The sequence below is a fragment of the Lepisosteus oculatus genome, chromosome 14 (assembly GCF_040954835.1).
Source record: "Lepisosteus oculatus isolate fLepOcu1 chromosome 14, fLepOcu1.hap2, whole genome shotgun sequence".
Taxonomy (NCBI): domain Eukaryota; kingdom Metazoa; phylum Chordata; class Actinopteri; order Semionotiformes; family Lepisosteidae; genus Lepisosteus; species Lepisosteus oculatus.
In genome coordinates this window covers 30,523,937-30,548,230 of record NC_090709.1, presented here as the reverse complement: position 1 = coordinate 30,548,230, position 24,294 = coordinate 30,523,937, and the positions used below count along the sequence as shown (strand labels likewise).

The 24,294-nt window shown below is 53.4% G+C and overlaps 14 non-coding genes and 3 pseudogenes across 14 annotated transcripts; all 17 read right to left on the bottom strand.

Moving 5' to 3' along the window:
- Positions 1-13,172: 13,172 nt before the first annotated feature.
- On the bottom strand, positions 13,173-13,291 carry LOC138216792 (5S ribosomal RNA). Its single transcript, XR_011180504.1, has one exon. It is a non-coding gene; the product is annotated as a 5S ribosomal RNA (ribosomal RNA).
- A 537-nt stretch (positions 13,292-13,828) lies between these two features.
- Positions 13,829-13,947, bottom strand: LOC138217208 (5S ribosomal RNA). Its single transcript, XR_011180920.1, has one exon. It is a non-coding gene; the product is annotated as a 5S ribosomal RNA (ribosomal RNA).
- A 537-nt stretch (positions 13,948-14,484) lies between these two features.
- On the bottom strand, positions 14,485-14,603 carry LOC138218381 (5S ribosomal RNA; annotated as a pseudogene).
- A 537-nt stretch (positions 14,604-15,140) lies between these two features.
- Positions 15,141-15,259, bottom strand: LOC138217621 (5S ribosomal RNA). Its single transcript, XR_011181333.1, has one exon. It is a non-coding gene; the product is annotated as a 5S ribosomal RNA (ribosomal RNA).
- A 537-nt stretch (positions 15,260-15,796) lies between these two features.
- On the bottom strand, positions 15,797-15,915 carry LOC138244877 (5S ribosomal RNA). Its single transcript, XR_011193492.1, has one exon. It is a non-coding gene; the product is annotated as a 5S ribosomal RNA (ribosomal RNA).
- Positions 15,916-16,452: 537 nt separating this feature from the next.
- On the bottom strand, positions 16,453-16,571 carry LOC138217207 (5S ribosomal RNA). Its single transcript, XR_011180919.1, has one exon. It is a non-coding gene; the product is annotated as a 5S ribosomal RNA (ribosomal RNA).
- A 537-nt stretch (positions 16,572-17,108) lies between these two features.
- On the bottom strand, positions 17,109-17,227 carry LOC138217610 (5S ribosomal RNA). Its single transcript, XR_011181322.1, has one exon. It is a non-coding gene; the product is annotated as a 5S ribosomal RNA (ribosomal RNA).
- A 537-nt stretch (positions 17,228-17,764) lies between these two features.
- On the bottom strand, positions 17,765-17,883 carry LOC138245310 (5S ribosomal RNA). Its single transcript, XR_011193920.1, has one exon. It is a non-coding gene; the product is annotated as a 5S ribosomal RNA (ribosomal RNA).
- Positions 17,884-18,420: 537 nt separating this feature from the next.
- On the bottom strand, positions 18,421-18,539 carry LOC138217599 (5S ribosomal RNA). Its single transcript, XR_011181311.1, has one exon. It is a non-coding gene; the product is annotated as a 5S ribosomal RNA (ribosomal RNA).
- Positions 18,540-19,076: 537 nt separating this feature from the next.
- Positions 19,077-19,195, bottom strand: LOC138217588 (5S ribosomal RNA). The gene has a single exon (XR_011181300.1). It is a non-coding gene; the product is annotated as a 5S ribosomal RNA (ribosomal RNA).
- Positions 19,196-19,732: 537 nt separating this feature from the next.
- On the bottom strand, positions 19,733-19,851 carry LOC138244876 (5S ribosomal RNA). The gene has a single exon (XR_011193491.1). It is a non-coding gene; the product is annotated as a 5S ribosomal RNA (ribosomal RNA).
- A 537-nt stretch (positions 19,852-20,388) lies between these two features.
- Positions 20,389-20,507, bottom strand: LOC138217206 (5S ribosomal RNA). Its single transcript, XR_011180918.1, has one exon. It is a non-coding gene; the product is annotated as a 5S ribosomal RNA (ribosomal RNA).
- A 537-nt stretch (positions 20,508-21,044) lies between these two features.
- Positions 21,045-21,163, bottom strand: LOC138217577 (5S ribosomal RNA). Its single transcript, XR_011181289.1, has one exon. It is a non-coding gene; the product is annotated as a 5S ribosomal RNA (ribosomal RNA).
- Positions 21,164-21,700: 537 nt separating this feature from the next.
- Positions 21,701-21,819, bottom strand: LOC138245309 (5S ribosomal RNA). The gene has a single exon (XR_011193919.1). It is a non-coding gene; the product is annotated as a 5S ribosomal RNA (ribosomal RNA).
- A 537-nt stretch (positions 21,820-22,356) lies between these two features.
- Positions 22,357-22,475, bottom strand: LOC138244547 (5S ribosomal RNA). Its single transcript, XR_011193162.1, has one exon. It is a non-coding gene; the product is annotated as a 5S ribosomal RNA (ribosomal RNA).
- Positions 22,476-23,012: 537 nt separating this feature from the next.
- LOC138219087 (5S ribosomal RNA) lies at positions 23,013-23,126 on the bottom strand (annotated as a pseudogene).
- A 537-nt stretch (positions 23,127-23,663) lies between these two features.
- On the bottom strand, positions 23,664-23,777 carry LOC138219061 (5S ribosomal RNA; annotated as a pseudogene).
- Between the last annotated feature and the right edge of the window lie 517 nt (positions 23,778-24,294).

Below are 24,294 nucleotides of genomic sequence, written 5' to 3'. Positions count from 1 at the left end.
CGTGACTCTCCTGTCTCTGCTTCAGAAGCGCTGGTGCGTCTTTTTAAACTCCCTGAGCTGCGTGTCAGTGGAGACAGAAGATCAGGACGAGCCAATGGAGGCGGCGGAGACCGTGGGTCAAGAGAGGAAGAGCGAGGGAGAGGAGGAGCAGGCTGCCGGGAAGGACAAGAAGAGGAAGAGGAGGTGCAGGTGAGCAGACAGGGGGGCGCCGCCCGGTCGTGTCTGTGATTCAAGGAGGAGTCTCCTCTTGCTGTTTGATGTCATGGTGACGTCTGTGTCTGTGTCCCTCACACCTGCAATAACAATATTCTTTCCAGGTTCCTTTCCTGGTTCTGTGCCAGCTAAGATCTGGACTGGACTAGACTGGACTGGACTGGAGCTGAGGGACGCCAGACTGGACTGCACTGAAGCTGAGGGGCCCCAGACTGGACTGGACAGGAGCTGAGGGACACCAGACTGGACTGGACTGGAGCCTAGGGACACCAGACTGGACTGGACCGGAGCTGAGAGACACCAGACTGGACTGCACCGGAGCTGAGAAACACCAGACTGGACTGGACTGGAGCTGAGGGGCCCCAGACTGGACTGGACTGGAGCTGAGAGACACCAGACTGGACTGGACTGGAGCTGAGGGACCCCAGACTGTGCTGGACTGAAGCTGAGGGACCCCAGTCTGGACTGAAGCTGAGGGACCCCAGACTGTGCTGGACCGAAGCTGAGGGACCCCAGTCTGTGCTGGGCCGAAGCTGAGGGACACCAGACGGTGCTGGACCGAAGCTGAGGGACCCCAGTCTGGACTGCACTGGAGCTGAGGGACACCAGGTTGGACTGGAGCTGAGGGGCCCCAGACTGGACTGGACTGAAGCTGAGGGGCCCCATTCTGGACTGGACTGAAGCTGAGGGACCCCAGACCCCGGTCTGGACTGAAGCTTGTAATTTTTGTTCTTTTGTTAAGCATCAATAAAAAATTTTAAAAAAAATCTGTTTAGCTTTTGGTTTTTTCCCTCCCCCCCCCCCCCAAAGTTGCTGCTGGGAGAGGTGTGAGTGGGGCCAGCAGGGGGCGCTCTCACTCTGCGGTCTGTGTGGGTCCTGATGCCCCAGTATAGGGACGGGGGACACTGGACTGTAAACAGGCGCCGTCCTTCGGATGAGACGTCAAACCAAGGTCCTGACTCTCTGTGCTCGTTAACAATCCCGGGGTGTTTCTGGAGAAGAGTAGGGGTGTTACCCCAGTATCCTGGCCTGATTCCCCCCCTGGTCTTGACCCATCATGGCCTCCTAATCACCCCCCTCTCTGAACTGGCTCCATCCCTCTGCTCTCCTCCCCACTGAGAGCTGCTGTGTGCTGAGCAGACTGGAGCATCATCCAGGTAGGGGCTGCACACTGGGGGGGCTGGAGGGGATCCCCCTGACCTGGGAGGAGCTCTGAGTGGAGAGTCCAGACTTATTAATTATTATTATTATTCGTGCTGCACTGGGCTTCAGTTCTGGCAGTGAGAGGGGGACTCTGTGATCAGTACAGATACTTATGACTGTATAATAATACACGATAGAAATGGAAAACAGGGTAGCGCTGTAGTCCCTTCGAAACATTTTGAACTGCCAGAAGAAGTTTTCACAACCCGGACTCGTGAAGGTACAGGTCTTCTCCCATCGTCCGGAGCAAGGTGTATTGTGTCCTGGTGATTTCTCCCGTTTTGAACGGAGTTTAATATCTTGTTTCTACTTTATTAGAGAGAGGCACTGAACATCCTGTGATGGACTGGTGTCCTGTCCAGGGTGTGTGAGTGTGTGTGTCCTGTGATGGACTGCTGTCCTGTCCAGGGTGTGTGAGTGTGTGTGTGTCCTGTGATGGACTGCTGTCCTGTCCAGGGTTTGTGAGTGTGTGTGTGTCCTGTGATGGACTGGTGTCCTGTCCAGGGTGTGTGTGTGTACTGTGATGGACTTGTATCCTGTGAAGGACTGGTGTCCTGTCCAGGGTGTGTGTGCGTCCTGTGATGGACTGGTGGATCACAATATTAATTCTCCTCCTTGATTCCCTCCTTCATCGCCAGAGTGAAAGCGGGACACGGCAGTAAAAGCTCAGCCCTGCGGGTGGTGGTCCTCTCGGCCACACGGGGGCGCTGTGGCTCCACGGGGGGGGGGTTATGTTCAAGTCCCGCTGGGAATCGCACCGACGCGGCGGAGTTCGTGAACGTCCCAGACACCAAGAAAACGAGAGAGAGAAAAAAGGTCGTTTTCGGGGTTCAAGAAGCAACCCCGAGATTCAGGGGTTCTGAAACAGAAACGGCCGGGTGGTGTTGTAGAGAGGTCGACATGCCTGGTTTTCCTCGTCTCCGAAGCCCGTTTTTTTGGGGGGGGTCGTGAGGTCCCACGCAGCGCTCGGAAAAGAAAATGCCGTCTCTTTTCCCCGCAGGACGGGGAGGTGGGAACCCGTGTTTTTTGGACATGGCGTGGCCCGAAATTTCCGCCCTTGGCCGCTAAAGGGGGGTGGAGGTTGGTCTTTCTTTGACTTGGGGGTAGGGGGGGAGCTAATTTCACTGAACCATACCTAACGGAAACCCGTGTTGGACGTGGGGGTGCTGAATGCGCCCTTCGACGTGATTTTGTTTTTAAATTCAAGTGCAGCTTTTGTAACGCTTGGGCCGGAAACACCTGGACCCGTTTCCTCTGCCTGTCCGATGTGGCGACTACCGGGGTCGTACAGGGACACCCGGCTGGCCGCTGAGAGTTGGAAAAATAAAATGTCCACCTAAAAAAAAACAACCGCGAAAAATGTCGGCCATTTTTGTTTCGCGGCCGAGCCGTGAGCGCGTCGGAGGCGACATCACGGGGGCGTCACAATGAGCCGCCTGACGTCACAGAGCGGCGGAATCTAGCGGGGGGCGGCGCCGGAGCCCCGTGAGCTCAGAGGAGTGAAGAGAGAGGAGGAGGAAAGGACTATATAGCGCTTTCTAAACACGTGTTTCTTCCAAAAAAGATTCGTGGGTTACTTCGACTTCAATCAAATAATAGTTCCAGCTTCAGATTCACTCTGAAGTATCCCCGTGAAATCGGCAAGTCAGTTAAAAATGCCGCTGTCGAGAAATAACAAAATAAGTTGAGAAATAAGTTGTTTTTTTTTTCCCGTTACTCCACTCTTATGGGTGTGATCGTGCTGTAAAAAGATATTGAGAGGAGGTGCACCTCTACACAGAGAGTGGTGGGGGTGGGGAACAAGCTGCCCAGCCCTGTGGTTGAAGCCGATACCCTGGCTTCTCTCCAGACACAGCTGGGTGAGCTCCTCCAGTCAGGACAGGAGGCTCTACTATACACAGAGGGGGGCGGGGGTGGGGAACAAGCCGCCCAGCTGTGTGGCTCCGCCCCCTCCCCTCCCCTCTGTGACTCTGCTTGTCTCGGCAGGGCGATGGACCGACAGAGATGCAGCACGGCCGTGCGCGGTCGCAGCAGGACCCGGGCCCGGCGAGGCGTCGTAAGTCCACCCCTCCCGCCCGCCGTCCAGCGTCCAGCGTCCAGCCCTCCTCCGACTGGCCTCTCCGCCCCCAGCAGCGCTCGCTGTATTATAATAATAATAATAAACTTCACTGATAGAGCACCTTTCACACACATAGCAGCGCAAAGCGCTTGACAGACCAGGTCTCAAGGTAACACCTCCAGACGAGGAGAGACACTTCCAGTGGTGATCTTGACTGAGGACACGCCTCGGCTCAAGAGACAGGGTCGCGGGTCCGAGGAAAACCAAGCTGCAGGTCCATTATGGCCTTCTGAGAGCACAGATTGCCTCTGGACGTCCTACACTCTTCCTGGACACACTGTAGAGACTCACCTGTCCAGACTCTTACTGGACACACTGTACACACTCACCTGTCCAGACTCTCACTGGACACACTATAGAGACTCACCTGTCCAGACTCTTACTGGACACACTGTACACACTCACCTGTCCAGACTCTTCCTGGACACACTGTAGAGACTCACCTTTACGGACTCTCACTGGACACACTGTACACACTCACCTGTCCACACTCTCACTGGACACACTGTAGAGACTCACCTGTCCGGACTCTCACTGGACACACTGTAGAGACTCACCTGTCCAGACTCTCACTGGACACACTGTACACACTCACCTGTCCAGACTCTTACTGGACACACTGGTCAGACTCACCTGTCCAGACTCTCACTGGACACATTGTAGAGACTCACCTGTCCAGACTCTTACTGGACACACTGGTAAGACTCACCTGTCCACACTCTCACTGGACACACTGTAGAGACTCACCTGTCCACACTCTCACTGGACACACTGTAGAGACTGCCCAAGGCCCCTAGTCTCGACACGACTGGGCTGGGCTATTTGGTCAGAGCTGTCTCGGAGATGGGCTGTTTGGCGTCTTCACAGGTCACACCGGTCAGGCCGAACCCAGACTGGCAGCGGGAGAGGTCCCGGCCCAAGTCCCGGTGCTTTTCCGTAAGTCTGACCCGGTCGCCTTCCGCGAGACTGGACCGGCCGCCCTGTGGTGGGCCCGGTGCCCCACATCTACCCTACAGCTCCCCCCACTGACCCCTAAACTCCCGATACCTTACAGCTCCCACCACTGACCCCTAAACTCCCGATACCCTACAGCTCCCCACACTGACCCCTAAACTCCCGATACCCTACAGCTCCCCCCACTGACCCCTAAACTCCCGATACCCTACAGCTCCCCACACTGACCCCTAAACCCCCGATACCCTACAGCTCCCCACTCTGACCCCTAAACTCCCGATACCCTACAGCTCCCCACTCTGACCCCTAAACTCCCGATACCCTACAGCTCCCCACTGACCTCTAAACTCCCGATACCCTACAGCTCCCCACACTGACCCCTAAACTCCCGATACCCTACAGCTCCCCACTCTGACCCCTAAACTCCCGATACCCTACAGCTCCCCACTCTGACCCCTAAACTCCCGATACCCTACAGCTCCCCACTCTGACCCCTAAACTCCCGATACCCTACAGCTCCCCACTCTGGCCCCTAAACTCCCGATACCCTACAGCTCCCCACTCTGACCCCCACAGTCCTGATGGCCGAGAGGTCTCTGCTTGCTGTAGTGATTGAGTGAGCTCTGTGGACCTAACCTCTGTCTTGTGTCCTCGTTTCCAGCATCTCCTAGTGGTCCGTCATTTCACCAGAGCTGAAGGTGAGATCTGGGGAGGAGACAGAGCACCCCCTAACACCCCTGAGCTAGGTTACAGGGTAAGACAGCTTCTTACTGTTGGACACACCTGTCCACACTCTTTCTGGACACACTGGACACACTCGCCTGTCTGGACTCTTACTGGACACACTGGACACACTCGCCTGTCCGGACTCTTACTGGACACACTGTACACACCCACCTGTCCAGACTCTTACTGGACACACTGTACACAACCACCTGTCCAGACTCTCACTGGACACACTGTCCACACTCACCTGTCTGGGCTCTTATTGGACACACTGTACACACCCACCTGTCCAGACTCTCACTGGACACACTGTCCACACTCACCTGTCTGGGCTCTTATTGGACACACTGTCCACACTCACCTGTCCAGACTCTCACTGTACACACTCACCTGTCCACACTCTCACTGGACACACTGGACACACTCACCTGTCCAGACTCTTACTGGACACACTGTACACACTCACCTGTCCAGACTCTTACTGGACACACTGTACACACTCACCTGTCCAGGCGTAGTCTCTGGTCCTCATCCCCCCTGCTTTGTGTCTCCCTCTCTCCCCGCTGGACAGAATCCCGTGGTGTCTTCGTGTTTCCCGAGCTCGTCCAGAAGCTGGAGAGGGCGGCCGAGCTGCAGCTGGAGCTCCCGGTGTCGCCCGGCTCGTCCCGCTCGGGCTCGCCCAGCTCGTTCGGCTCGGTGCCCCCCCCCCTCGCCCAAGAGCCCCCCCCTCCGGCCCCCTCAGGCCCCTGCCCGCCCCGCCCCGACGCCCCCCCTTCATCCCCACCATGCCCCGCGAGCCCCCCCTGCTGCCCGGGGCGGTGCCCCTGCCCCTGCCCCCGCCCGTCCTGCCCCCCATCGCCCGCCCGGCCCCGCCACGCCCCGCCTGGGGCTCCCCAGTGCGGAGGGCAAGGAGAGAGGCTGAGATGTCTGACGAGGCAAGTGGGGCAGAGTCTGTCCGTCTATCCTTCAGTCCATCTGTCCCTCTGTCCATCTGTCCCTCTGTCCTTCTGTTCTTTTCTCTGTCCATCTGTCCATCTGTCTTTCTGTCCTTTTCTCTGCCTTTCTGTCCATCAGTCCATCTGTCCTTTTCTCTGTCTTTTTGTCCGTCTGTACTTCTCTCTTTCTGTCTTTCTGTCCTTCTGTCTGAGTCTCTCCATGTCTCCCTGCTCTCTGTCTGTCCTGCGTTGTCCCAGCTGGGCCTGTCTCCCTGTGTCTCTCCGTGTGTCTCCCTGCTCTCTGTCTGTCCTGCGTTGTCCCAGCTGGGCCTGTCTCCCTGTGTCTCTCCGTGTGTCTCCCTGCTCTCTGTCTGTCCTGCGTTGTCCCAGCTGGGTCTCTCTCCCTGTGTCTCTCCGTGTGTCTCCCTGTCTGTCTCTCTGTCTGTCCTGCGTTGTCCCAGCTGGGCCTGTCTCCTCTGCTCTTTGCCTTCAGCTCTGTTCGCCGATGTCCCGCCAGCCCGTCACTCTCTCAGCCTGTCTCTTGACTTGCAGGAGGAAGAGGAGGTGGAGACAGCTCTTCCGGCAGGAGAGAGTAAGGAGGTCAGTGCTGGTCCCACCCTGCCCCCTGTCCTGTCTGTGGTGGAGTTTTGCCGTCTTGTCTGTCCCTGGGTCTCAGTGTCTCTCTCTCTTTCAGCCCTGTCTGTCAGTGTCTCTCTCGGCCTGCTGTCTGCCTGTCCCTGCCTCTCTGTCTCTCTCTCTTTCAGCCCTGTCTGTCAGTGTCTCTCTACTCCTCCTCTCTGTCCTCAGTGTGTCTCTCTCCTCCTCTCTGTCCTGTGGTGTCCAGGCAGTGTGTCTCTCTCCTCCTCCTCCTCTCTGTCCTGTGGTGTCCAGTGGGTCAGTATTAGTGGGCTACACCCAGGCTCACTCACTGCGAGTGTGATCTCAGCAGAGTCTCTGTGCTCTTGGGACACTTGACTTACCTGTCTCTCTCTTTCTCTCCCTGTGCTGTCCCTCTCCTGCCCCCTCTCTCCCTCCACGGACTCCAGCTGGAGGAGGTCCAATCACCACCTCCTGTGAGACAGAAGAAAAAGAAGGTGGGTAATGCTCTGATCCTCTCTTTACTCCTGTCCAGTGTCAAGTCAGTGTCCAGTCAGTGTGTCTGTATGAACCCCTCTCTCTCTCAGTGCTGTGTTCATGTACTGGAGTGTCCAGTCAGTGTGTCTGTATGAACCCCTCTCTCTCTCAGTGCAGTGTTCATGTCCTGGAGTGTCCAGTCATGTGTCTGTATGAACCCCTCTATCTCTCTCAGTGCAGTGTTCATGTCCTGGAGTGTCCAGTCAGTGTGTCTGTATGAACCCCTCTCTCTCTCAGTGCAGTGTTCATGTCCTGGAGTGTCCAGTCAGTGTGTCTGTATGAACCCCTCTCTCTCTCAGTGCAGTGTTAATGTACTGGAGTGTCCAGTCAGTGTGTCTGTATGAACCCCTCTCTCTCTCAGTGCAGTGTTCATGTCCTGGAGTGTCTAGTCAGTGTGTGTGTATGAACCCCTCTCTCTCTCAGTGCAGTGTTCATGTACTGGAGTGTCCAGTCAGTGTGTCTGTGTGAACCCCTCTCTCTCTCAGTGCAGTGTTCATGTACTGGAGTGTCCAGTCCGACTCTTAACGTGACTCTCCTGTCTCTGCTTCAGAAGCGCCGATGCGTCTTTTTAAAGTCCCTGAGCTGCGTGTCAGTGGAGACAGAAGATCAGGACGAGCCGATGGAGGCGGCGGAGACCGTAGCTCAGGAGAGGAAGAGCGAGGGAGAGGAGAAGCAGGCTGCCGGGAAGGACAAGAAGAGGAAGAGGAGGTGTAGGTGAGCAGACAGGGGGGCGCCGCCCGGTCGTGTCTGTGATTCAAGGAGGAGTCTCCTCTTGCTGTTTGATGTCATGGTGACGTCTGTGTCTGTGTCCCTCACACCTGCAATAACAATATCTTTCCAGGTTCCTTTCCTGGTTCTGTGCCTGCTAAGATCTGGACTGGACTGGACTGGACTGAATTGGACTGGACCGGAGCTGAGAGACATCAGACTGGACCGAAGCTGAGGGACCCCAGACTGTGCTGGACCGAAGCTGAGGGACCCCAGACTGGACTGGACAGGAGCTGAGGGACACCAGACTGTGCTGGACCGACGCTGAGGGACCCCAGACTGTGCTGGACCGAAGCTGAGGGACCCCAGTCTATGCTGGACCGAAGCTGAGGGACCCCAGTCTGTGCTGGGCCGAAGCTGAGGGACCCAAGACTGTGCTGGTCTGAAGCTGAGGGACCCCAGACTGGACAGCACTGGAGCTGAGGGACACCAGACTGGACTGGACTGGAGCTGAGGGGCCCCAGACTGGACTAGACTGGAGCTGAGAGGCCCAAGACTGGACTGGACCAAAGCTGAGGGACCTCAGGCTGTGCTGTACCGAAGCTGAGGGACACCAGACTGTGCCGGACCGAAGCTTAGGGACCCCAGTCTGGACCGAAGCTGAGGGACCCCAGTCTGTGCTGGACCGAAGCTGAGGGACCTCAGACTGGACCGAAGCTGAGGGACCCCAGTCTGTGCTGGACCGAAGCTGAGGGACCCCAGACTGTGCTGGACCGATGCTGAAGGACCCCAGTCTGGACTGAAGCTGAGGGACCCCAGACTGCACTGGACTGAAGCTGAGGGGCCCCAGACTGTACTGAAGCTGGGGGGCCCCAGACTGGTCTGAACTGAAGCTGAGGGGCCCCAGACTGGACTGATGACCTTTTGTTAAGCATCAATAAATTTAAAAAAAAAAAATCTGTAAACAGGCGCCGTCCTTCGGATGAGACGTAAAACCGAGGTCCTGACTCTCTGTGCTCGTTAACAATCCCGGGGTGTTTCTGGAGAAGAGTAGGGGTGTTACCCCAGTGTCCTGGCCTGATTCCCCCCCTGGTCTTGACCCATCATGGCCTCCTTATCACCCCCCTCTCTGAACTGGCTCCATCCCTCTGCTCTCCTCCCCACTGAGAGCTGCTGTGTGCTGAGCGGACTGGAGCATCATCCAGGTAGGGGCTGCACACTGGGGGGGCTGGAGGGGATCCCCCTGACCTGGGAGGAGCTCTGAGTGGAGAGTCCAGACTTATTAATTATTATTATTATTCGTGCTGCACTGGTCTTCAGTCCTGGCAGTGAGAGGGGGACTCTGTGATCAGTACAGATACTTATGACTGTCTAATAATACACGATACAAATGGAAAACAGGGTAGCGCTGTAGTCCCTTCGAAATGTTTTGAACTGCCAGAAGAAGTTTTCACAACCCGGACTCGTGAAGGTACAGGTCTTCTCCCTTTGTCCGGAGTAAGGTGAGAGGTCACCCCCTCGGGGCGCAGTATCCCCGATGCACCCCCCCACCACCACCCAAAACGACACACACTTCTGTGACGATTGGGAGACCCCGGTTCGACCAGCCCCTGCGGTGGAGGAAACGACCCGCTGGAGAGAACACGCAGACTCCACACAGAAGGGTCACCTCGGCATTTATTCCAACAGCAAAACAACACCAGAGAGAAACGGTCTCCGAAAGATAAGCGCACACCGGGAAAAACACGATGGGGTCATAACAAATGGGAATAGGAGTTCTTTTTTTTAATGTCGCGTTTCTACTTTATTAGAGAGAGGCACTGAACTTTGGGGAACGTGACATCCACCCAGTATTACTAGTAGGTTGATAAATATAAATGTTCATTTTCCCCCCGTATGATACCTCGCGAAATATAACGATGGCCAACTCCTTAAGTTGAAATTTAAACCCTTCTCACGCTACAAGACAGTCCGTCAACATCGCCGCGGCCCGAAGCGCGACCTTCGGTATGACGTTGGCCGAAGGGGGTGGGGTAAGTACGTCACAGCCGGGGGAAGCCCCTATCACGTGAGAGGGGTGCGGCGGGCGACGAGCCCCAGGGGGCGAAGAGAAGTTGATTTGCGTGGGGTGTGGAAACACTACACGACCGGGCAAGCGAGCCGTTTTTTTTTTGTTTTGTTTTTTCCAGAACATCAGAACAACCGCAGAGATGACCATCGATCCACCTCCAGACGTTTCCTTTTTTGTCCTCTTTGGCCCCCAAAATAAAAAAAAAAACTGGGATCCATCGTGGCGTTGCCAAATTAAAACGTCAACCACTTTTCGGGCTTTCGTGCTGTCCATGATGAAACCGTCATGGTTGTGTAAGGATACGTTACGTCACAGACCGGCGGCGCTCGGACGTGAGGAGTGTCGTTACGTTTTTGAAACGGGCATGTCAGACAAGATCTCTGACAAGATCTCCGAAAAACCCAAACCTGTAAGATTCAATTTCAATTCAGTTTTTATATAGCGCCTTTCACAACAAGAATGCCCCAAGGCCCCGAACAAAGGAGTTGTTCCACACCCCCGCCACCCTCTGTGTACAGTAGAGCCCCCTGTACTGACTGGAGGAGCTCACCCAGCTGTGTCTGGAGAGAAGCCGGGGTATCGGCTTCAACCACAGGGCTGGGCGGCTTGTTCCCCACCCCCACCCCCTTCTGTGTACAGAAGAGCCTCCTGTCCTGACTCCAGTAGGAAATGTCACCTGGAGGCAACACACCGGCTTCTTTTAACAGATCACCTCGGGAATCGGGAACAACGGAGCTGTGTGCGGACGTCTGTACGGAGGGGTTCAGCGCGGGGGGGCTCCGGGCTCGGGTCTGGACCGGGGGGGTGGGGACTGTCTGTGTGGAGTCTGCATGTTCTCCCTGTGTTCTTCGGGTCCAAAGACAGGCTTTTGGGCTAATTGGCTTCTGGGAAAACTGGCCCTGGTGTGTGTGTGTCCTGTGATGGAGTGCTGTCCTGTCCAGGGTGTGTGAGTGTGTGTGTGTTTGTCATGTGATGGACTGGTTCCTGTCCAGGTTGTGTGAGTGTGTGTGTCTGAGTGTCCTGTGAGGGACTGGTGTCCTATCCAGGTTGTGTGTGTGTGTCCTGTGAGGGACTGGTGTCCTGTCCAGGGTGTGTGAGTGTGTGTGTGTCCTGTGATGGACTGGTGTCCTATCTAGGGTGTGTGTATGTCCTGTGATGGACTGGTGTCCTGTCCAGGGTGTGTGAGTGAGTGTGTGTGTCTGTGTGTCCTGTGATGGACAGATGGTACCAAGCCTGGACACCCATGAGACACTGGCTTCCTCAGAAGACTCTCACGGAGGGCACACTGTCCCTAACCCGGGTCCAGAAGAAACTACAGTGATCTATAATTCCTGCGTCTCGGAAGGGTTTATGACGTCTATGTCCGGCGCCCGCGACCGTGGACCGGCGGTTCGGCGTCGCGCTCCGCAGCTCGAGCTTCGGTGCGAGGCAGGGCGGGAGGGAGTCGATGTGGCCTCGGCGGCATCTTTGCTGGTGAGTCAATTGTGACCGTTGCGGTACAACAAACCATCAATCAAGCTTTTCCCACCCCGTCCAGTATTTCTGTCGCGGCCCACGTCCCTTACAATCGACAAACTATAAAAAAAACAGTAGCCCTTCGCAACATTACACGCCATTTTTTTTATTTTAAACGTCCGCTAGATACGCAGGTGGCTCGATACCTGTCTTATCCTCGCCGGCGTCTTTATACCGGCAAGTGAATTTTATTTGGGGTCCCTCAGAATTGTGACAGAAATGTCAGTGAACCACAATAAAAAACGAAACTTTTTTTTAAAGGCGGTGAATGGATTTTTTGAGTAACCGTGTAGCGACTAACGTAAGGAAAAAAAAGTTGTCTTTCCCTACGAAGACGTTTTGGTACAGGACTTTCTTTAAATATCAGTTGTGCATAGCGTTTTACAAAAAGTTGATGATGATCTTGGAGATAATTGCAAAGGAACATTGAGATAACTACCAAAACATTACGTGTGAAACGACAGGACAGAACTTTGAACCCACAAAGAAACAAAGGTATGAAATATTGCCTCGTCATGGGGGGGTTGATAATTGTAGTAAGTGTTCCTAATTTTCGTAAAGAAATGTATATTATGGGAGTCACACGTGAGATTTAGTGTATATACGTTTCATATTGTGCATATATACGGGGTTAAAAAGTGGAATGAGTATGATTATAAACTCGTGTGTCCTATAATCAGATAATTTTTGAACAAGCTTTGATTAGACAGGTGAAAAACAACATCAGATCCTTTTTTTTAATATATTCTCACGTCTGAATATCAGCTTCTCCCCTCTGGCCAACATTTCAGGGCTCCCAGGTGTAGATCCCAAATTGAAACAAATATTAATTTGTTACCCAGTTAAACAGTTAATAGAAGTGAGTGACCAGGGTAAATAAAGGTGGGTCAGTGTAAACTGTTTATTCTGGACCAGACTTCGTCATGTGTGATATGTCATGACTTCTTATATTAAGTTTTATCTTTATATTTAGTTCTACATGTGTAATAGATGCGATGTGTGTCCATAAAAAGGTTTCTCCAGGGGAAAATCAAGTTCGTTTTAAAACCGTGTTTCCTTTTTAGGGTACGTTTGCATTCCAAGTGTGGGGTTTTTGCCTTTTTATCATATTTTGGATGTGAATCCGTGGTATTTTTGCTGAGACAAGTTGCCTTTCTTATACGCGGAGGGATCTGCTCGTGAGATGTCCGCTTGGTCCATTTCTGAGCTCAGTATAAGGTGTAGAAAGCATGACTGTCATCATAACCCGCATCTCACCCAGGTGTGGAATAATGTTGTGACTATTGCTTCAGCAATAACATGCTGATTGCATGTTTCTAGATGGGAATAACAGAGATCTCAACTACTGAGGGGCCTTATTAATAAAGTCTCCACAGCCGAAGCGCTGTGTCTCTTTTCAGCTGGCGATAAACCTTTCCTCGATCCTTTGCGGACTTGTTAAACTGTTCATGATCAGAATAAAAAACGCTCACGCTAATACACAAGCACCCGTGTCTCGCCAAAGCTGACAAATAAACAGACGGACAAGCCGCACTGCACGTGTGAACAGGGGAATGAGCGAGCGAGCGGGGATAGGGCGTCTCCTGCGCTTAAAAGCTTACAGCACCTGGTATTCCCAGGCGGTCTCCCATCCAAGTACTAACCAGGCCCATCCCTGTTTAGCTTCCGAGATCAGACGAGGTCAGGCGTGCTCAAGGGGGTGTGGCCGTAAGCGAGAGCAAGGCTCGCTGGCACCCTTCTTATTGAGAGGACAGCTCCGTCACCTCTTTTATGACGCTGCTTTTTTTCCCTTGCGTTTTTCTCTTCTTCCCACGTTCTCTCTCTTCACTGCCTTCGTCCCCGCTCTATTTCACTTCAGCCTTTCACTCTTGCTTCCTTCCAATGAGGACGGAGCAGCGGGAGAAAGGGCGCTATAGAGGATCGCTGTGGAGAGCTGCTGCTGTGCTTTGACATCTGAGCTCTGTGGAAAACGATCTCAATACAATTCTGAAAAACGCGACTCTCCGAACGCCAGCCGAACAAGTCTCCACAGCCGAAGCGCTGTGTCTCTTTTCAGCTGGCGATAAACCTTTCCTCGATCCTTTGCGGACTTGTAAAACTGTTCCTGATCAGAATTAAAAACACTCACGCTAATACACAAGCACCCGTGTCTCGCCAAAGCTGACAAATAAACAGACGGACAAGCCACACTGCACGTGTGAACAGGGGAATGAGCGAGCGAGCGGGGATAGGGCGCCTCCTGCGCTTAAAAGGTTACAGCACCTGGTATTCCCAGGCGGTCTCCCACCCAAGTACTAACCAGGCCCATCCCTGTTTAGCTTCCGAGATCAGACGAGATCAGGCGTGCTCAAGGGGGTGTGGCCGTAAGCAAGAGCAAGGCTCGCTGGCACCCTTCTTATTGAGAGGACAGCTCCGTCACCTCTTTTACGACGCTGCTTTTTTTCCCTTGCGTTTTTCTCTTCTTCCCACGTTCTCTCTCTTCACTGCCTTCGTCCCCGCTCTATTTCACTTCAGCCTTTCACTCTTGCTTCCTTCCAATGAGGACGGAGCAGCGGGAGAAAGGGCGCTATAGAGGATCGCTGTGGAGAGCTGTTGCTGTGCTTTGACATCTGAGCTCTGTGGAAAACGATCTCAATACAATTCTGAAAAACGCGACTCTCCGAACGCCAGCCGAACAAGTCTCCACAGCCGAACCGCTGTGTCTCTTTTCAGCTGGCGATAAACCTTTCCTCGATCCTTTGCGGACTTGTAAAACTGTTCCTGATCAGAATAAAAAATGCTCACGCTAATACACAAGCACCCGTGTCTCGCCAAAGCTGACAAATAAACAGACGGACAAGCCGCACTGCACGTGTGAACAGGGGAATGAGCGAGGGAGCGGGGAAAAGGCGCCTCCTGCGCTTAAAAGCTTACAGCACCTGGTATTCCCCGGTGGTCTCCCATCCAAGTACTAACCAGACCCATCCCTGTTTAGCTTCCGAGATCAGACAAGATCAGGCGTGCTCAAGGGGGTGTGGCCGTAAGCGAGAGCAAGGCTCGCTGGCACCCTTCTTATTGAGAGGACAGCTCCGTCACCTCTTTTACGACGCTGCTTTTTTTCCCTTGCGTTTTTCTCTTCTTCCCACGTTCTCTCTCTTCACTGCCTTCGTCCCCGCTCTATTTCACTTCAGCCTTTCACTCTTGCTTCCTTCCAATGAGGACGGAGCAGCGGGAGAAAGGGCGCTATAGAGGTTCGCTGTGGAGAGCTGCTGCTGTGCTTTGACATCTGAGCTCTGTGGAAAACGATCTCAATACAATTCTGAAAAACGCGACTCTCCGAACGCCAGCCGAACAAGTCTCCGCAGACGAAGCGCTGTGTCTCTTTTCGGCTGGCGATAAACCTTTCCTCGATCCTTTGCGGACTTGTAAAACTGTTCCTGATCAGAATAAAAAACGCTCACGCTAATACACAAGCACCCGTGTCTCGCCAAAGCTGACAAAAAAACAGACGGACAAGCCGCACTGCACCTGTGAACAGGGGAATGAGCGAGGGAGCGGGGATAGGGCGCCTCCTGCGCTTAAAAGCTTACAGCACCTGGTATTCCCAGGCGGTCTCCCATCCAAGTACTAACCAGGCCCATCCCTGTTTAGCTTCCGAGATCAGATGAGATCAGGCGTGCTCAAGGGGGTGTGGCCGTAAGCGAGAGCAAGGCTCGCTGGCACCCTTCTTATTGAGAGGACAGCTCCGTCACCTCTTTTACGACGCTGCTTTTTTTCCCTTGCGTTTTTCTCTTCTTCCCACGTTCTCTCTCTTCACTGCCTTCGTCCTCGCTCTATTTCACTTCAGCCTTTCACTCTTGCTTCCTTCCAATGAGGACGGAGCTGCGGGAGAAAGGGCGCTATAGAGGATCGCTGTGGAGAGCTGCTGCTATGCTTTGACATCTGAGCTCTGTGGAAAACGATCTCAATACAATTCTGAAAAACGCGACTCTCCGAACGCCAGCCGAACAAGTCTCCACAGCCGAAGCGCTGTGTCTCTTTTCAGCTGGCGATAAACCTTTCCTCGATCCTTTGCGGACTTGTAAAACTGTTCCTGATCAGAATAAAAAACGCTCACGCTAATACACAAGCACCCGTGTCTCGCCAAAGCTGACAAATAAACAGACGGACAAGCCGCACTGCACGTGTGAACAGGGGAATGAGCGAGGGAGCGGGGATAGGGCGCCTCCTGCTCTTAAAAGCTTACAGCACCTGGTATTCCCAGGCGGTCTCCCATCCAAGTACTAACCAGGCCCATCCCTGTTTAGCTTCCGAGATCAGATGAGATCAGGTGTGCTGAAGGGGGTGTGGCCGTAAGCGAGAGCAAGGCTCGCTGGCACCCTTCTTATTGAGAGGACAGCTCCGTCACCTCTTTTATGACGCTGCTTTTTTTCCCTTGCGTTTTTCTCTTCTTCCCACGTTCTCTCTCTTCACTGCCTTCGTCCCCGCTCTATTTCACTTCAGCCTTTCACTTTTGCTTCCTTCCAATGAGGACGGAGCTGCGGGAGAAAGGGCGCTATAGAGGATCGCTGTGGAGAGCTGCTGCTGTGCTTTGACATCTGAGCTCTGTGGAAAACGATCTCAATACAATTCTGAAAAACGCGACTCTCCGAACGCCAGCCGAACAAGTCTCCACAGCCGAAGCGCTGTGTCTCTTTTCAGCTGGCGATAAACCTTTCCTCGATCCTTTGCGGACTTGTAAAACTGTTCCTGATCAGAATTAAAAACACTCACGCTAATACACAAGCACCCGTGTCTCGCCAAAGCTGACAAATAAACAGACGGACAAGCCGCACTGCACGTGTGAACAGGGGAATGAGCGAGCGAGCGGGGATAGGGCGCCTCCTGCGCTTAAAAGGTTACAGCACCTGGTATTCCCAGGCGGTCTCCCACCCAAGTACTAACCAGGCCCATCCCTGTTTAGCTTCCGAGATCAGACGAGATCAGGCGTGCTCAAGGGGGTGTGGCCGTAAGCAAGAGCAAGGCTCGCTGGCACCCTTCTTATTGAGAGGACAGCTCCGTCACCTCTTTTACGACGCTGCTTTTTTTCCCTTGCGTTTTTCTCTTCTTCCCACGTTCTCTCTCTTCACTGCCTTCGTCCCCGCTCTATTTCACTTCAGCCTTTCACTCTTGCTTCCTTCCAATGAGGACGGAGCAGCGGGAGAAAGGGCGCTATAGAGGATCGCTGTGGAGAGCTGCTGCTGTGCTTTGACATCTGAGCTCTGTGGAAAACGATCTCAATACAATTCTGAAAAACGCGACTCTCCGAACGCCAGCCGAACAAGTCTCCACAGCCGAAGCTCTGTGTCTGTTTTCAGCTGGCGATAAACCTTTCCTCGATCCTTTGCGGACTTGTAAAACTGTTCCTGATCAGAATAAAAAACGCTCACGCTAATACACAAGCACCCGTGTCTCGCCAAAGCTGACAAATAAACAGACGGACAAGCCGCACTGCACGTGTGAACAGGGGAATGAGCGAGGGAGCGGGGATAGGGCGCCTCCTGCGCTTAGAAGCTTACAGCACCTGGTATTCCCAGGCGGTCTCCCATCCAAGTACTAACCAGGCCCATCCCTGTTTAGCTTCCGAGATCAGATGAGATCAGGCGTGCTCAAGGGGGTGTGGCCGTAAGCGAGAGCAAGGCTCGCTGGCACCCTTCTTATTGAGAGGACAGCTCCGTCACCTCTTTTACGACGCTGCTTTTTTTCCCTTGCGTTTTTCTCTTCTTCCCACGTTCTCTCTCTTCACTGCCTTCGTCCCCGCTCTATTTCACTTCAGCCTTTCACTCTTGCTTCCTTCCAATGAGGACGGAGCTGCAGGAGAAAGGGCGCTATAGAGGATCGCTGTGGAGAGCTGCTGCTGTGCTTTGACATCTGAGCTCTGTGGAAAACGATCTCAATACAATTCTGAAAAACGTGACTCTCCGAACGCCAGCCGAACAAGTCTCCACAGCCGAACCGCTGTGTCTCTTTTCAGCTGGCGATAAACCTTTCCTCGATCCTTTGCGGACTTGTAAAACTGTTCCTGATCAGAATAAAAAACGCTCACGCTAATACACAAGCACCCGTGTCTCGCCAAAGCTGACAAATAAACAGACGGACAAGCCGCACTGCACGTGTGAACAGGGGAATGAGCGAGCGAGTGGGGATAGGGCGCCTCCTGCGCTTAAAAGCTTACAGCACCTGGTATTCCCAGGCGGTCTCCCATCCAAGTACTAACCAGGCCCATCCCTGTTTAGCTTCCGAGATCAGACGAGATCAGGCGTGCTCAAGGGGGTGTGGCCATAAGCGAGAACAAGGCTCGCTGGCACCCTTCTTATTGAGAGGACAGCTCCGTCACCTCTTTTACGACGCTGCTTTTTTTCCCTTGCGTTTTTCTCTTCTTCCCACGTTCTCTCTCTTCACTGCCTTCGTCCCCGCTCTATTTCACTTCAGCCTTTCACTCTTGCTTCCTTCCAATGAGGACGGAGCTGCGGGAGAAAGGGCGCTATAGAGGATCGCTGTGGAGAGCTGCTGCTGTGCTTTGACATCTGAGCTCTGTGGAAAACGATCTCAATACAATTCTGAAAAACGCGACTCTCCGAACACCAGCCGAACAAGTCTCCACAGCCGAAGCGCTGTGTCTCTTTTCAGCTGGCGATAAACCTTTCCTCGATCCTTTGCGGACTTGTAAAACTGTTCCTGATCAGAATAAAAGACGCTCACGCTAATACACAAGCACCCGTGTCTCGCCAAAGCTGACAAATAAACAGACGGACAAGCCGCACTGCACGTGTGAACAGGGGAATGAGCGAGCGAGCGGGGATAGGGCGCCTCCTGCACTTAAAAGCTTACAGCACCTGGTATTCCCAGGCGGTCTCCCATCCAAGTACTAACCAGGCCCATCCCTGTTTAGCTTCCGAGATCAGATGAGATCAGGCGTGCTCAAGGGGGTGTGGCCGTAAGCGAGAGCAAGGCTCGCTGGCACCCTTCTTATTGAGAGGACAGCTCCGTCACCTCTTTTACGACGCTGCTTTTTTTCCCTTGCGTTTTTCTCTTCTTCCCACGTTCTCTCTCTTCACTGCCTTCGTCCCCGCTCTATTTCACTTCAGCCTTTCACTCTTGCTTCCTTCCAATGAGGACGGAGCAGCGGGAGAAAGGGCGCTATAGAGGTTCGCTGTGGAGAGCTGCTGCTGTGCTTTGACATCTGAGCTCTGTGGAAAACGATCTCAATACAATTCTGAAAAACGCGACTCTCCGAACGCCAGCCGAACAAGTCTCCGCAGACGAAGCGCTGTGTCTCTTTTCGGCTGGCGATAAACCTTTCCTCGATCCTTTGCGGACTTGTAAAACTGTTCCTGATCAGAATAAAAAACGCTCACGCTAATACACAAGCACCCGTGTCTCGCCAAAGCTGACAAAAAAACAGACGGACAAGCCGCACTGCACCTGTGAACAGGGGAATGAGCGAGGGAGCGGGGATAGGGCGCCTCCTGCGCTTAAAAGCTTACAGCACCTGGTATTCCCAGGCGGTCTCCCATCCAAGTACTAACCAGGCCCATCCCTGTTTAGCTTCCGAGATCAGATGAGATCAGGCGTGCTCAAGGGGGTGTGGCCGTAAGCGAGAGCAAGGCTCGCTGGCACCCTTCTTATTGAGAGGACAGCTCCGTCACCTCTTTTACGACGCTGCTTTTTTTCCCTTGCGTTTTTCTCTTCTTCCCACGTTCTCTCTCTTCACTGCCTTCGTCCTCGCTCTATTTCACTTCAGCCTTTCACTCTTGCTTCCTTCCAATGAGGACGGAGCTGCGGGAGAAAGGGCGCTATAGAGGATCGCTGTGGAGAGCTGCTGCTATGCTTTGACATCTGAGCTCTGTGGAAAACGATCTCAATACAATTCTGAAAAACGCGACTCTCCGAACGCCAGCCGAACAAGTCTCCACAGCCGAAGCGCTGTGTCTCTTTTCAGCTGGCGATAAACCTTTCCTCGATCCTTTGCGGACTTGTAAAACTGTTCCTGATCAGAATAAAAAACGCTCACGCTAATACACAAGCACCCGTGTCTCGCCAAAGCTGACAAATAAACAGACGGACAAGCCGCACTGCACGTGTGAACAGGGGAATGAGCGAGGGAGCGGGGATAGGGCGCCTCCTGCTCTTAAAAGCTTACAGCACCTGGTATTCCCAGGCGGTCTCCCATCCAAGTACTAACCAGGCCCATCCCTGTTTAGCTTCCGAGATCAGATGAGATCAGGTGTGCTGAAGGGGGTGTGGCCGTAAGCGAGAGCAAGGCTCGCTGGCACCCTTCTTATTGAGAGGACAGCTCCGTCACCTCTTTTATGACGCTGCTTTTTTTCCCTTGCGTTTTTCTCTTCTTCCCACGTTCTCTCTCTTCACTGCCTTCGTCCCCGCTCTATTTCACTTCAGCCTTTCACTTTTGCTTCCTTCCAATGAGGACGGAGCTGCGGGAGAAAGGGCGCTATAGAGGATCGCTGTGGAGAGCTGCTGCTGTGCTTTGACATCTGAGCTCTGTGGAAAACGATCTCAATACAATTCTGAAAAACGCGACTCTCCGAACGCCAGCCAAACAAGTCTCCACAGCCGAAGCGCTGTGTCTCTTTTCAGCTGGCGATAAACCTTTCCTCGATCCTTTGCGGACTTGTAAAACTGTTCCTGATCAGAATTAAAAACACTCACGCTAATACACAAGCACCCGTGTCTCGCCAAAGCTGACAAATAAACAGACGGACAAGCCGCACTGCACGTGTGAACAGGGGAATGAGCGAGCGAGCGGGGATAGGGCGCCTCCTGCGCTTAAAAGGTTACAGCACCTGGTATTCCCAGGCGGTCTCCCACCCAAGTACTAACCAGGCCCATCCCTGTTTAGCTTCCGAGATCAGACGAGATCAGGCGTGCTCAAGGGGGTGTGGCCGTAAGCAAGAGCAAGGCTCGCTGGCACCCTTCTTATTGAGAGGACAGCTCCGTCACCTCTTTTACGACGCTGCTTTTTTTCCCTTGCGTTTTTCTCTTCTTCCCACGTTCTCTCTCTTCACTGCCTTCGTCCCCGCTCTATTTCACTTCAGCCTTTCACTCTTGCTTCCTTCCAATGAGGACGGAGCAGCGGGAGAAAGGGCGCTATAGAGGATCGCTGTGGAGAGCTGCTGCTGTGCTTTGACATCTGAGCTCTGTGGAAAACGATCTCAATACAATTCTGAAAAACGCGACTCTCCGAACGCCAGCCGAACAAGTCTCCACAGCCGAAGCTCTGTGTCTCTTTTCAGCTGGCGATAAACCTTTCCTCGATCCTTTGCGGACTTGTAAAACTGTTCCTGATCAGAATAAAAAACGCTCACGCTAATACACAAGCACCCGTGTCTCGCCAAAGCTGACAAATAAACAGACGGACAAGCCGCACTGCACGTGTGAACAGGGGAATGAGCGAGGGAGCGGGGATAGGGCGCCTCCTGCGCTTAGAAGCTTACAGCACCTGGTATTCCCAGGCGGTCTCCCATCCAAGTACTAACCAGGCCCATCCCTGTTTAGCTTCCGAGATCAGATGAGATCAGGCGTGCTCAAGGGGGTGTGGCCGTAAGCGAGAGCAAGGCTCGCTGGCACCCTTCTTATTGAGAGGACAGCTCCGTCACCTCTTTTACGACGCTGCTTTTTTTCCCTTGCGTTTTTCTCTTCTTCCCACGTTCTCTCTCTTCACTGCCTTCGTCCCCGCTCTATTTCACTTCAGCCTTTCACTCTTGCTTCCTTCCAATGAGGACGGAGCTGCAGGAGAAAGGGCGCTATAGAGGATCGCTGTGGAGAGCTGCTGCTGTGCTTTGACATCTGAGCTCTGTGGAAAACGATCTCAATACAATTCTGAAAAACGTGACTCTCCGAACGCCAGCCGAACAAGTCTCCACAGCCGAACCGCTGTGTCTCTTTTCAGCTGGCGATAAACCTTTCCTCGATCCTTTGCGGACTTGTAAAACTGTTCCTGATCAGAATAAAAAACGCTCACGCTAATACACAAGCACCCGTGTCTCGCCAAAGCTGACAAATAAACAGACGGACAAGCCGCACTGCACGTGTGAACAGGGGAATGAGCGAGCGAGCGGGGATAGGGCGCCTCCTGCGCTTAAAAGCTTACAGCACCTGGTATTCCCAGGCGGTCTCCCATCCAAGTACTAACCAGGCCCATCCCTGTTTAGCTTCCGAGATCAGACGAGATCAGGCGTGCTCAAGGGGGTGTGGCCATAAGCGAGAACAAGGCTCGCTGGCACCCTTCTTATTGAGAGGACAGCTCCGTCACCTCTTTTACGACGCTGCTTTTTTTCCCTTGCGTTTTTCTCTTCTTCCCACGTTCTCTCTCTTCACTGCCTTCGTCCCCGCTCTATTTCACTTCAGCCTTTCACTCTTGCTTCCTTCCAATGAGGACGGAGCTGCGGGAGAAAGGGCGCTATAGAGGATCGCTGTGGAGAGCTGCTGCTGTGCTTTGACATCTGAGCTCTGTGGAAAACGATCTCAATACAATTCTGAAAAACGCGACTCTCCGAACACCAGCCGAACAAGTCTCCACAGCCGAAGCGCTGTGTCTCTTTTCAGCTGGCGATAAACCTTTCCTCGATCCTTTGCGGACTTGTAAAACTGTTCCTGATCAGAATAAAAGACGCTCACGCTAATACACAAGCACCCGTGTCTCGCCAAAGCTGACAAATAAACAGACGGACAAGCCGCACTGCACGTGTGAACAGGGGAATGAGCGAGCGAGCGGGGATAGGGCGCCTCCTGCACTTAAAAGCTTACAGCACCTGGTATTCCCAGGCGGTCTCCCATCCAAGTACTAACCAGGCCCATCCCTGTTTAGCTTCCGAGATCAGACGAGATCAGGCGTGCTCAAGGGGGTGTGGCCGTAAGCGAGAGCAAGGCTCGCTGGCACCCTTCTTATTGAGAGGACAGCTCCGTCACCTCTTTTACGACGCTGCTTTTTTTCCCTTGCGTTTTTCTCTTCTTCCCACGTTCTCTCTCTTCACTGCCTTCGTCCTCGCTCTATTTCACTTCAGCCTTTCACTCTTGCTTCCTTCCAATGAGGACGGAGCTGCGGGAGAAAGGGCGCTATAGAGGATCGCTGTGGAGAGCTGCTGCTGTGCTTTGACATCTGAGCTCTGTGGAAAACGATCTCAATACAATTCTGAAAAACGCGACTCTCCGAACGCCAGCCGAACAAGTCTCCACAGCCGAAGCGCTGTGTCTCTTTTCAGCTGGCGATAAACCTTTCCTCGATCCTTTGCGGACTCGTAAAACTCTTCCTGATCAGAATAAAAAACGCTCACGCTAATACACAAGCACCCGTGTCTCGCCAAAGCTGACAAATAAACAGACGGACAAGCCGCACTGCACGTGTGAACAGGGGACTGAGCGAGCGAGCGGGGATAGGGCGCCTCCTGCGCTTAAAAGGTTACAGCACCTGGTATTCCCAGGCGGTCTCCAAGTACTAACCAGGCCCATCCCTGTTTAGCTTCCGAGATCAGACGAGATCAGGCGTGCTCAAGGGGGTGTGGCCGTAAGCGAGAGCGAGGCTCGCTGGCACCCTTCTTATTGAGAGGACAGCTCCGTCACCTCTTTTACGACGCTGCTTTTTTTCCCTTGCGTTTTTCTCTTCTTCCCACGTTCTCTCTCTTCATTGCCTTCGTCCCCGCTCTATTTCACTTCAGCCTTTCACTCTTGCTTCCTTCCAATGAGGACGGAGCTGCGGGAGAAAGGGCGCTATAGAGGATCGCTGTGGAGAGCTGCTGCTGTGCTTTGACATCTGAGCTCTGTGGAAAACGATCTCAATACAATTCTGAAAAACGCGACTCTCCGAACGCCAGCCGAACAAGTCTCCACAGCCGAAGTGCTGTGTCTCTTTTCAGCTGGCGACAAACCTTTCCTCGATCCTTTGCGGACTTGTAAAACTGTTCCTGATCAGAATAAAAAACGCTCACGCTAATACACAAGCACCCGTCTCTCGCCAAAGCTGACAAATAAACAGACGGACAAGCCGCACTGCACGTGTGAACAGGGGAATGAGCGAGCGAGCGGGGATAGGGCGCCTCCTGCGCTTAAAAGCTTGCAGCACCTGGTATTCCCAGGCGGTCTCCAAGTACTAACCAGGCCCATCCCTGTTTAGCTTCCGAGATCAGACGAGATCAGGCGTGCTCAAGGGGGTGTGGCCGTAAGCGAGAGCAAGGCTCGCTGGCACCCTTCTTATTGAGAGGACAGCTCCGTCACCTCTTTTACGACGCTGCTTTTTTTCCCTTGCGTTTTTCTCTTCTTCCCACGTTCTCTCTCTTCACTGCCTTCGTCCCCGCTCTATTTCACTTCAGCCTTTCACTCTTGCTTCCTTCCAATGAGGACGGAGCTGCGGGAGAAAGGGCGCTATAGAGGATCGCTGTGGAGAGCTGCTGCTGTGCTTTGACATCTGAGCTCTGTGGAAAACGATCTCAATACAATTCTGAAAAACGCTACTCTCCGAACGCCAGCCGAACAAGTCTCCACAGCCGAAGCGCTGTGTCTCTTTTCAGCTGGCGATAAACCTTTCCTCGATCCTTTGCGGACTTGTAAAACTGTTCCTGATCAGAATAAAAAACGCTCACGCTAATACACAAGCACCCGTGTCTCGCCAAAGCTGACAAATAAACAGACGGACAAGCCGCACTGCACGTGTGAACAGGGGAGTGAGCGAGCGAGCGGGGATA